Genomic DNA, 11,869 nt, shown 5'->3' with positions numbered 1-11,869 from the left:
TCTTCAAAAGCAACATTTTCCATTGTTAAACAAGTTCTTGTGTCAGGAGCAACCAACAGCCTTCTTCTTTTGAAAATGGACTTTGTGTTAGGAATATTACTTTTAAGATTCTTTGAGGATCTAAARGTACTCTCAAGAGTTTTGTTGGATTTAAAACCAGGTTTGTTGTCAAATTCTGAGAAACCCAGACCTCTTCGGCCCATATTAACTTTTATCTTTTTATAAACATTTTGAGCTTCTTAAAACTTTCTAATTTTGAGCTCTCTGTCAAAAACATCTTGGTGCAAAAATTCTCTTTCTTTTTGGAAGAATTCTTTGACAGAAGTAACATTGCATTTCTCATGCTCTAACWTCCTTAACTCATCAACCTTGTTTTTCAACTCCTTTTTAATTTCAGCAAACTTTTCTTTTGAAGATTTTCCAAATTTACAAAATTTGTTTGAGCTTCTTCGAACATTTTAAAAAATCTATTTATTTCCTTTGCGAGAAGAATGACTTTTTTTTTCACAAAGAGAAAGTTTTTCTCTAAGCTTGTAATGTTCCAAATGACATGAATCAAGATTATCAATGATCTTTGTGAATAGATCAATTGATTCAGAATAGTAAGAAGTAGAAACCTCTTGGTCATTTGATTCAGAGGAGTCAGAGTCGATCTTTGCCATCCCACAGAAGAACTCATCCTCTGTGTCTAAATCTTCCCAAGCAAGAAGACCCTTCTGATCATCTTCGTCAGAGGATTCATCAGTTACTAACTCACTAGATTGAGCTAGCAGAGACTTCTGTTGATAGTAGTCAGCCTTCTTTTTGTAGAAGGCTGCATCTCTYGGACCCYTCTGAGGAGCCTTAGGCCCTTTTGACCAACAATCTGCAGCAAAGTGGCCTGGCTTGCCACATCTAAAGCATCCTTCTTTCGTCTCTTCCTTCTTCTGCTCCTCTACCTTCTGTGAAGGCTTCTACTCCTTCTCACTTGCATCAAATCTACCACCCTCTGTGAAGTTTCTTCTGTTGAAACTCTTGTACTCTTTCTTTTCACCACCCTTTCTATATTCTCTGGTGATTAAAGCCAGAGTCTTCATCATCTCTTTCATCGTGACTTCTTCTTCAGAACTCTCCTCACTCTCTGCTATCAGAATCTTCTTTTTCTTCTTCTTCTCCTTCTCTTTCTTCTTTGCTTCTCTCCCCTTACCAGAGTTACCATCCTCTGCAACCAGAGCAAGTGGACCACCAAAGTTCTTCTTCATTTGAAGTACTTGAGGCTCTTGACTTTTGAGAGAACCAAATAAGTCAGCCAAAGTCCATRCTTCCAAATCCAAGGTGGCCTTCATTGACATGGTTAGATGCATCCATTCTATTCCAAGGCTCTTCAAGAACAGAGAGTTGTTGTCCTCTGTAGTTCTCATCACTCCATACCTTTTGCAATTGCTAATTAAGGTGTTTAACTTGGAGTATGTGTCTGACATGGATTCACCCTCCTTAGCCTTGAAGCTATGATATTCATCAATGCAAATGGCTCGATTGTTTTTGAGAGTTTTCTTACCTCCTTCAATCCGTTTCTCCAATTCTGTCCAAATGTCCATGGACAGTTGGCAGTGATCAATACATTTGAAGATTTCATGAGGTATTGCCATGATTAACAACCTTTTGCATTTGCTTCCCAAATCAACCAATATCTTGTCTTCATCGCTCTAGTTAGCAATAGGTCTTGGCTCATAATGCTCAGGAACTTCAGGGGTTGTACCAGTAGCTGGAACTCTTGGAATTAAATTCATTGGCACATAAGGAGGATTGTAGAGAAATTAACAAATTCTGGGGTGAATTACCTCCAAAAAGTTGATCATGCGCACCTTCCATTGCGGATATTCCTCACGGATAAGCGTGGGAGGCTTTGATTGAGATCAAGTACTCATGAACGAGGAATTAACCAAGTTCGCCATTGAAATTTGAAGAAGAAAAATAAGAACAAGATGAAACTGATTTAATAAAGTGAAACAGGGTAATCTGAAGAAAACTGGTGTTCTAGAAAACACAGATTACTACCAAAAACAGAATTAATCGAATAAGAATTCAATTCCTGCTCTGATACCAATTGTTGGACCTTAAATTCAGCTTTGATATTGATCTAAAACTCTGAATGAACTCTAAGACGATTGCAGCGGAAACAATAATAAGAACAGAACAGAGTAAATAAATCAAGAACACACAATTAAGATGATGAAGAAGATGAACACAGGAGAATTGCTTCAAAGGTTTTTCAATTCATTCAATTGAAAAATTAGACGATTACAATACTGGAAGCACACCAATTACAAAGGCCTTAGCTGCTATTTATACTAGTTCATAACGACCTTACAGACAAGATCTAGACGCGTGAAATCATCTAAGCCGTCCAAATAAAGTCGATTATTCCCTAGTCACGTGAGAAGCATATTCGGCTAACAACCTTGGAAAACTGGTGCAACAAAATCTTCACAGAAAACGAAAACTGCAGACCCTCTATGAGCCATCTCAGAGGCTTTGCTGTAGTTGACTTGCATGTTCTTATTAACAGAGGACCATTTTCCAGAACTTCTGTGAGAGACATCAGAGGTCCTGTCACACTTTACTTGCTCGAATATAAGGCTTCTGTTGTTAGTCCTCTGTTGTCTTCTGTGGAATATATCCTTCTGTCAAGACTTGCAGAATACTTTTTCTATATTTTTACAAGAGATGAATAATGGAGCTAACAGTATCCAAATAACAATCAATAATTGTTGAAGGGTTAAAATCAATCATCCTTAAGAACACTCAAACAACAAAGATTAGATGATTTTAGATGAAGGAATGAAGAATATGTTCAGTTATCCTCAAGAACACTCAGGAACTCATGAATAACAGTCCGAACATGTGCAAATTTCTAGATTTTTGTGCTGATTTTTCGAATTCTGTGCAGATTTTCTAATCAAAATCGTTGCAGTTCGCTCTAATACCAAATGAAAATTCCAAATCTTCAAATCAGATTAAAATCAATCAAGAACAGAATATGAATTTAGAGAGAATTTTCACCAAAGGTTTTTTGTTTTCAAATTCTTTGAAGATTACAAATGATTTCAACTAACTACAAAATTACAAGGAAAAACTATTTATACCTACAAATCATTAAAGACTAAATTTACAAATGGAGGAATTCTTGAATACAACATTAAGCACAGCTTAAACCCAACATTCTCCCTCTTTGGATTCAAGCTTGAGACATTGTAAATTTTGATCTTCTAAAGCCCAAATTTGTCTCACACCTCCTTAGAGCATTTCGATATTGCAATTTTTCGTCTAGCAGCTCGAGAGAACTTATCAGTAAATACCATTCCCTTGGACTCAACCTATCATGTCCCGTTGCTTTGTCAACAGAAGCCTTTTTACATTCAAGCCCCCTTCTCACTATCTTTATTGTACCGTCAGAATACTTGTTCAGTTCACTGAACCACAAAAATCTTTTAGATCTTTTTGCATTCTCATAGATTACACCAAATTCTGGATCTTCAAGTATAAGTAAAAACGGATAGCCTTCGATGTCTTCAAGCTCTTGGTTTGGTCTCTTCAGGTTCACAACCCTATGATTGCTTTCAAACCCCATTTGAACATCTATAACCAAAGATAGCTTGACATGACATTTAAGATAACGCTTTATTGCTTCAAGGCCGAAGACTACTCCTTTCTTTCTGACCGTCTGATCTTGAATTTTGTGATAGAGATGCTCTAAATCTTCAAGGAAAAGATTCAGGAAGTCAGCTTCACTGAAATTCCAAACATGGTCGTCTTGTCTCGTTACAGAGAACACTGGATACCAGACTCTGACGAGTTTACTGGCTTCAATATTCTTGATAGAAAACAATTTGATGTTTGGTTCATACTTGGCTGATCGGTAATCATTTAGCTTTGAAAAACTGCTTGTATTCAATACGATACTCACATGTTTCTTTATGAATACCGAGGATTTTATCGCCACTAAGTGCTTTCCGATGATGAACAAAAACTCCAAAGTAAATGTCCTCGAGAAAAGGGTCTCTGATTCTTGTTCTATCAAAGCCTGGAACATTTGATCGAATTGCAAACTATACATAATTCTTTGTGAATATTTCTGTTGCATCCTGTACTGCCTGAGAAGTATCAAGAACACTTTGAGAATCAGTAGGAGTATGCTCAAGAACTTGTTGATGTTCAGATTGAATCGGAAAAATTAGATCATCTTCATCGATGCCAGCTTTAAAGTCAAAGAACTTATCATCTGAATCATCAATTGTATCAATATCGGCACCATAATCCTGAACTCCACCCAATTCTCTTGAAAATACTTCATTGAACCCAACATTTGCTGATAGATCCAATAGCAACCTTGTTTCTACTGTGGAGACTGCCGGCTTTTCTCGATTGCTGGATCTATAGCTTCATTCACTTCTAAGCCTATAGTCCGTTCACTCAATGCAACTTGAACTGGACTTTGTGCTGTTTGCTCCTCATAATCATCATCTCCACAAACACCTTCACCACCCCTTGAAGTCTCAGCCAACCTCTATCTCTTGATCTCCCCCTAATGGTGATTAGGATCCTCGTGGTCATCATGCCTTCTTTTAAGAGAGATGGCTTGAGCACGGCATGAATTCTACAAAGTTGATACCCTTTCATATAGGATATCAATGGAATTTTGCATTTGGGATAAGGCTTCGCTATTGGAAGCAATTGTAAAACTAAGTTTTGAATAATTAGAAACTACAACGCTCTAGAAAAAATGACACTCTGTGGCTTTGACTGTATGGGTTTCTTCAATAGAATGTCATAATAATCCAACCAAATCTGCAATCGTTGATTCTGTAGATTGAGAAGAAAGCAGTTTAGCATAAAGTTGTGATTTTAGGTCATCCACCGATAGGTCCAACTTCCTCGGAGGTTCAGTGGCAGGCAGTGGTGACGGAGCAGAAACTTCTTCAACCATTGGTTCTTTCCCTTACAACAATCTTTTCAATCCAATGATTTCTTCAGTGAACGAGCCTGAACACCCTTTAGGGCGCCGTCCAAATACTCCCGTGACACAAAGTCGGGTAATCTTACACCTGGATCACTTAGATTACCAGTTGTAATAACAGTTGGGTAAACTGTTGTGCATATATTCAGTGTTGACAAAATGGTAGCACTGGTAGGACTTCCGACCAGTCCTTGTGGAAAGTCAAAAGACTCCACTTTGGTCGTTCCGCCATGTTCACAAAGAACAGCAGTTTGAGCTACAAATGCTCCCGACTCCTATGTACCTAAAGTGTATGTTGGCTCTAGACTCGAAGTGTACACAATAGAAGTCGTAGATAGGGGCAGTTGTCTACTAGATTCAATATCTACATTCTCCAAATAAGAAGTAAATAGTCGTTGTGCTTCATCCCCGTGAGAAGTTGAAACTATTACTTGTTGAGAAGTAATAGATTGGGTAGGTGGGGTGTGCAAATGCATAGCTGGACTAACTTTGTCTTTTTCAATACCAACATTCAACGAATGAATGTTCATAGCAGATGTGGTTGCCCGGCTAAGTGTTTTAGTTTGGATAGGAACAACATGTTCTTCTTCCGTTCCTGTGACACCCTCACCATTTTCTTTTACATCCCTTTCTCTCACATTCTCAGCATTTTCAACTAAATCGCCCTCATCCGTCCTTATAGCATCCAATAATTGATCCAACTCTCCAAAATCGCCAAATTCTTCACCAAAATCAATGTCAAATGAAAGATCTTGAAGACTTGGACATTCTTGCTAAGTTTGATTTTCATCAAAGATGTGATCAATATCATCAACAATAACATTATCAGCATCAATAATATCTTCATTAGCATCATCATCATCATCATTATTATCGTCAGAATGAGTAGCCGATTCTGATACCATAGCTTCCGAGCTTTAAGAAGCTGAGGAAGTACTATCAGTAGAAGTACGTTGCTGATCAGAGTCTCCCCGCTCCAAACCCCTCTCATTTACATTTTCTCTCAGCTTATCACCCTGTTCAGGTACCCCTTGTACCTGAACGCTCTCACCAAATTCTAAACCCTCACATCTCTCAGCTGAGGCATGGGGTGATCTTAGGGTATGTTCAACCGGCTCTAGTTAAACTATAGGATCTATCACTTTCCTCTACTCTAATTCACACTGAGCACTCTGATCAACATAGGCTATCAACTCATCTGGAATAATCATTATCGAATCAAGATCTTCAACTTCAAGATGCGGCCTAATGCATTACATTTCAAAATCCAGGCCAAAGGCCGGAATATCTTTGTTGGCTTGCATCATAGCTCTAATGATCAGCTTTAGAAATCTTTGAAACTGCACGAATTTTCTTTCCTTTGAAGCAAACTTTTTGGCATGAACCAATTATGCAAGTTCATTCCAAATCACCACCTCGTAGTCATATTGGCGATTGAACATTATGCCGTGAAATAATTTCAAGAACGAGCTACTACAAGTGTCAATTCCTACTTTTTTGGATGTCGGACATCGATTTAGAATAGAGAACAGCAGGTGCCAAACGAATGGAAGAAATCGTCTTCGAAATTGTGATGGATTTGTAAGTTCTTGCGAATAACCAAGACGTCTGATATCTTGGCATAATTCTAGATCAGATACAAATTCTTCAACTTGTGGTGACCTAGATGCAGAAATTGGGTTTGGCAAATGTAGAATCCTTCTCAGCCTTTTAAGAGTCAGACGACTCATATAATCATCCACATCCCCTTGAAAGAAGAATTGATCTCTATCTTTGATGAATGATATAGTATGCCAAAACTGTTGAAGGTAGACCAGAGGAACGTTCGTTGTTGCTAATAAAGCATAAGCGATAGGATGTCCTCGAAGGATGGCAGAGATTATTGGATAAAATAGAAGGCATGTTGAAGTTGAAATGGTGGTTATTAGGTTTTATGTCAATGTATAGTATTCTGGGAAAAAGAGTTTCATTAGGGATCAGGTTAATTTCTGACTGGAAAATGTTGTCAGATCTGATGGAAGGGATTTGGTTTTCCTCATCAGTTCTTTGTAGGTTTGTGGGGTTTTCCGCAGACATGTTTTCCTGTAAAAGAAAAAAATATTAGATCCACAATGAAATAAATTTTCATAGATTTTAAGAAAATATGACACAAAGATAAACCACACTATATTTTGCCAAAAAATATTTAAAATTTCTGCAAAGTAAAATAAAATTCGCTCCGGCTTTTTCCGCTCAAAACGAAAGAAAAAAAATTAAAAAAAACAATCTAAAAACAAAATCAACAAAACAAAACAAAATTAACACATAACAAAAAAAAACTTTACCAAGACAAAAAAAATTAACACAAAAAAACAAGACTAAAAAAAATTGAAACTCCAAAAAAAATTATCCCACAAAAAATAATTCAAAAAAATCTTTTAAAAAAATAACTCAAAAAAATCTAAGTACAAAAAGGCTTCTTCGGATAGCACTCCGGTTAAAACCCTCTCCGATCACTCTCCGGTTACCCTCTCTAGCTACCCTCTCCGGCCATAACTAAATCCAGTTAACAGTCTAGTCATATTCAAACACTCAAAAACTCACACAAAAACAAACTCTCTTCGGTTAAGATTTCACAAATTCAAAACAATACTCAGTCCTTAATAACAAATCAAAACAATTCTGCTTAATAATTCAAGTTCTTAATATCGAGACATTATAGTCCAAAACTTGAAGTTATTCATAGTCCTTGATTCAGTTTTATGATTTATTTAGGTTTAGAATCAATTAATTATATATTTATGGAAGATTTAGACCAATTGAAACACAAACCTTGTTCTGTCAAACACTAAAGTCCAAAGATATGGATTAAGAATCAGAAGAAGAATGAGTAGAAACAGATGGTTCTTCATGAAAATAATCGTCCAGAAAAGGTGTATGTAAAGAATTTGACCTTGAGCGAATACGAATGAGAACCGTAACGAGTGAAAATGAAATCGGACGATTCCTTATATAGGAGAAAAACGACTATTCACTATCATGTCCGGACAATGTGTTGTCCGGATTCACTCCTCATCGGACAATGTATTGTCCGGATAGGAGTATCATCGGACATGCCTTGTACAGATACAACCCAAAGACAAACTTAAAGGACAAACATAATATGCATAATGCCTTATCCGGATAGGCTAATCTCCGAACAAGCCTTTGTCCGGATAGGCTTTTCAATGAACCACCATCTTAAGATCCAATCTAACCTTGTCCGGATATGAATTTACCAGATAGCCTTTGTCCGGATAGAGCCTTATCAGACATAGCTTTGTCTGTATATGACTCTCACCAGACAACACTTCGTCCGGTTAAAGTTCTTATCGGACAATGCTTTGTCCGGATATAGTCTTAATCGGACAACACTTATCCTAAAAATTCATATCTTTCAAAAAATTAGATTTTTTGGCAATACCTATAAGAAAAATATATCAATTAGTACCATATACAGATATTTTACTCCCCCTAGAAAAATGAACAGAATAATGAAAATACTGAAATATTGACTTATGTTTTCAATCATATAAAAAAATGATTAGAATCCACATTCAAAAGTTTTCAATCATATAAAAAATGAAATACTGACTTATGTTTGAAAATACAGATATTTTGAAATAATGAATTTGACTTAAATTGAGGTCAATGACACTAAAATAAAAAATTTATCAGTTTAACTAATAAACATAAGATTTTCAAGTTATTGAACATATTTTTAAAAAATCAAATTTTCAAATTCAGCATACCCAACTTAGATATTAAAAAGCTAAAGCATTTTTCATTTAATGCTTTTGTAAATAAGTCAGCTAGCTGATATTCTGTATTTACAAAATATAATTCAATAGTCCCAATATGATACCAGATATCTATGTGTTTTGTTTTAGTGTGTTGAACAAAATTGCAAGAAATTGCAATGGCACTTTTAGAATCACAATAAATTAGAATTTTATTGGAAGAAAAACCATAATCTCTGAGTTGTGTGCACATCCAGATAACTTGAGAACAACAGCTACATATTCTGCTTCAGCAGTAGAAGTAGACACACAATTTTGTTTCTTTGACACCCAGCTTACAAGTTTATCTCCAAGAAATTGTACGTGACCTAAGGTGCTTTTCCTGTCCAACATACGCCTTGCATAATCTACATCTGAGTAGGCAATCAGCTCAAAACTAGTACCCTTAGGATACCAAAGTCCTAGATTAGCAGACCCTTTTAGATAACAAAAAATGCGTTTAACATCACTCAAATAGCACTCTTTTGGATTTGCCTGATATCTGGCATAAATATGTGTTGAGAACATAATATCAGGTCTACAAGACGTTAAATACATCAATGAACCAATCATACCTCGATAGGTTTTATGATCTACAGCTTTACCAGAAGGATCAGCATGTAGTTTTGTTCCAGGAGCCATAGGTGTTTTTATAGATGAACAATTTTCCATATTAAACTTCTTTAGGATATCGTAAATATATTTTGTTTGACAGATAAAAAATTTCGAAGATAATTGTTTAACTTGTAAACCTAAAAAGAAGTTCATCTCACCTACCATGCTCATTTTAAACGAAGAAATCATCAAGGCAAAAAGTTTTTGCAGTATTTAGGATTCGTAGATCCAAATATAAATGTGTATCAAGATTATGTCAGAATTTCCTTTTTGATAAAAAGCGTTGTGTCAATGTTACCTTTCGAGAAGCCTGGTTTTACAAGGAATTCTGATAAAATATCATACCAGGCTCTCGAGGATTGTTTTAATCCATACAAGGCTCTATCTAGGATGTAAACATGATTAGTCTTTGACTCATCAACAAATCCTTCCAGTTGAGCAACATATACTTCTTCCTTGAGAAGACCATACAGGAATGTCGTTTTGACGTCCATTTGATAAACTGTAAGGTTCTTATGAGCCGCGTACGCCAGAAACATCCTTATAGCTTCAATTCTTGCTACCGGAGCAAATGTTTCATCATAGTCAACGCCCTCTTGTTGATTATACCCTTTAGCTACTAACTGAGCCTTGTTTTTTACAACGACTTCTTCTTCATCCTTCTTATTCTTGAATATTCATTTAGTACCGATAATCGTCTTGTTTTTGGGACGAGGAACTAATCTCCAGACTTTTAGAGTTTCGAACTGATTTAGCTTCTCTTGCATAGATATTATCCAATCCGGATCCACTAAGGCTTCTGAAACTTTAGTCGGTTCAATATTACTTAAGAATGTTGAGTACAGACACTTATTAGAAGTAGTTGACCTTGTTCGAACAGATGAATTTGGATCACCAATAATTTGAGTTATCGGATGATCTTTGACCCACTTGGTGCTATGAGGTAGGGAAATGTAAGAAGATTGATTAGAATATTGATCTGTGTAAGTATTGGGGGAGTTGTCCTGAATTGGTTCGGGTGAAGGTTCAAAATTAGAAATTGAACTTGGCTAATTATCTAACTGAGGTAATTAATTCTCATCTTGAATGACTGAAACCTCTGGCACATTATTGTCCGAGCCCTCTTCACACTGAATTGGACAACCTGGATCTTCCATAACTATTTCTTCATCAACATCTTCAGAAATATCTTCAAAAACAGTAACTGGAACATCAAGAGATGGACCAGATAACTGTTGTTCAGTTTGATTCTATTGATCTTCCTTGGACAAAGTATTTGACTCATTATATTTATTTTCGAATATTCATCATAGAAATTTTCAAATAACAAATCCAAATTAGAAATATTTTGAATAGAAGAGGATGACTTAGAAAGATTTGCATTCCGCGAAGTATTATTTATCAGCACGGGTCCTGAATTATTTTGTCCAGAAGCCACATCTACAATCTCATCAAATGAAACAATGACGCTATCATTAACACACTTCGTTCTTTGATTATAGACCCTGTAAGCAGCAGAAATTTTAGAGTAACCAATAAAAACAGTTTCATCGGCCTTGGCAGAAAATTTACCTCTGTCCTCTTTATCGTTTAAAACAAAACACCTGCAACCAAAAACTCGAAAGAATTTGATATTGGGTATTCATTTATTTAAGGTGTTTTACCAAACCTTTTATGTATGAGAGATCGGTTTTGGGCAAAACACGTTGTAACAACAGCTTCAACCCATAGAAATAGAGGAAGCTTCGAGAAAGTGAGGAGTGTACGAGCTGCTTTCACTAAAGTTGTATTTTTTTCTCTTAACAACACCATTTTGTTGTGGAGTTCGGGCTGCCGATAATGTATGAGTGATACCATGAGATTCTAGAAATGAACCCAGAGTTTTATTCTTGAATTATGTTCTAATTTTCTGAACAGATAACTGAAGATTTACTTGAACGCTCTTCAAGAGTGAAATGATTATCTCTTTAGCTTCATCTTTAGACTTCAGAAAATGAACCCATGTGTATCTGGAATAATCGTCAACAACGACTAATACATATATCTTCTTGTTGATACTTTGAAATCTCATAGGGCCATAAAGATCCATATGCAGAAGATGTAGAGGACGATCAATATTAAAATCCACCTTGGTCTTATGAGAAACTCTCTTCATTTTGCCCATTTTTGCACGTTGCGCAAACATGGTCTTTATAGAATTTTTCAGGTAAACCTTTCACCAAATTATCACATACCAACTTATTCAGATTTTGAAAATTAAGATGAGAAAATCATCGATGCCACAGCAGATTTTGCTACAAAGAAGCCTTGGAAATCAATCAGATATCAGTATCCACTTGGAGATTTGATAAGTCAATTGTGTACAGATTAGATTTTCTGGTACCAACGAGGAGTTCCTTACCATCAAAAGTATAGACACTGCACCAGTTAGCTTTAAAACAAACTTCCAGATTTTTATCAC

The sequence above is a fragment of the Cynara cardunculus genome (assembly GCF_001531365.2).
Source record: "Cynara cardunculus var. scolymus isolate 2C chromosome LG 2, CcrdV1, whole genome shotgun sequence".
NCBI lineage: Eukaryota > Viridiplantae > Streptophyta > Magnoliopsida > Asterales > Asteraceae > Cynara > Cynara cardunculus.
Note: the sequence above shows the minus strand (reverse complement) of the source record.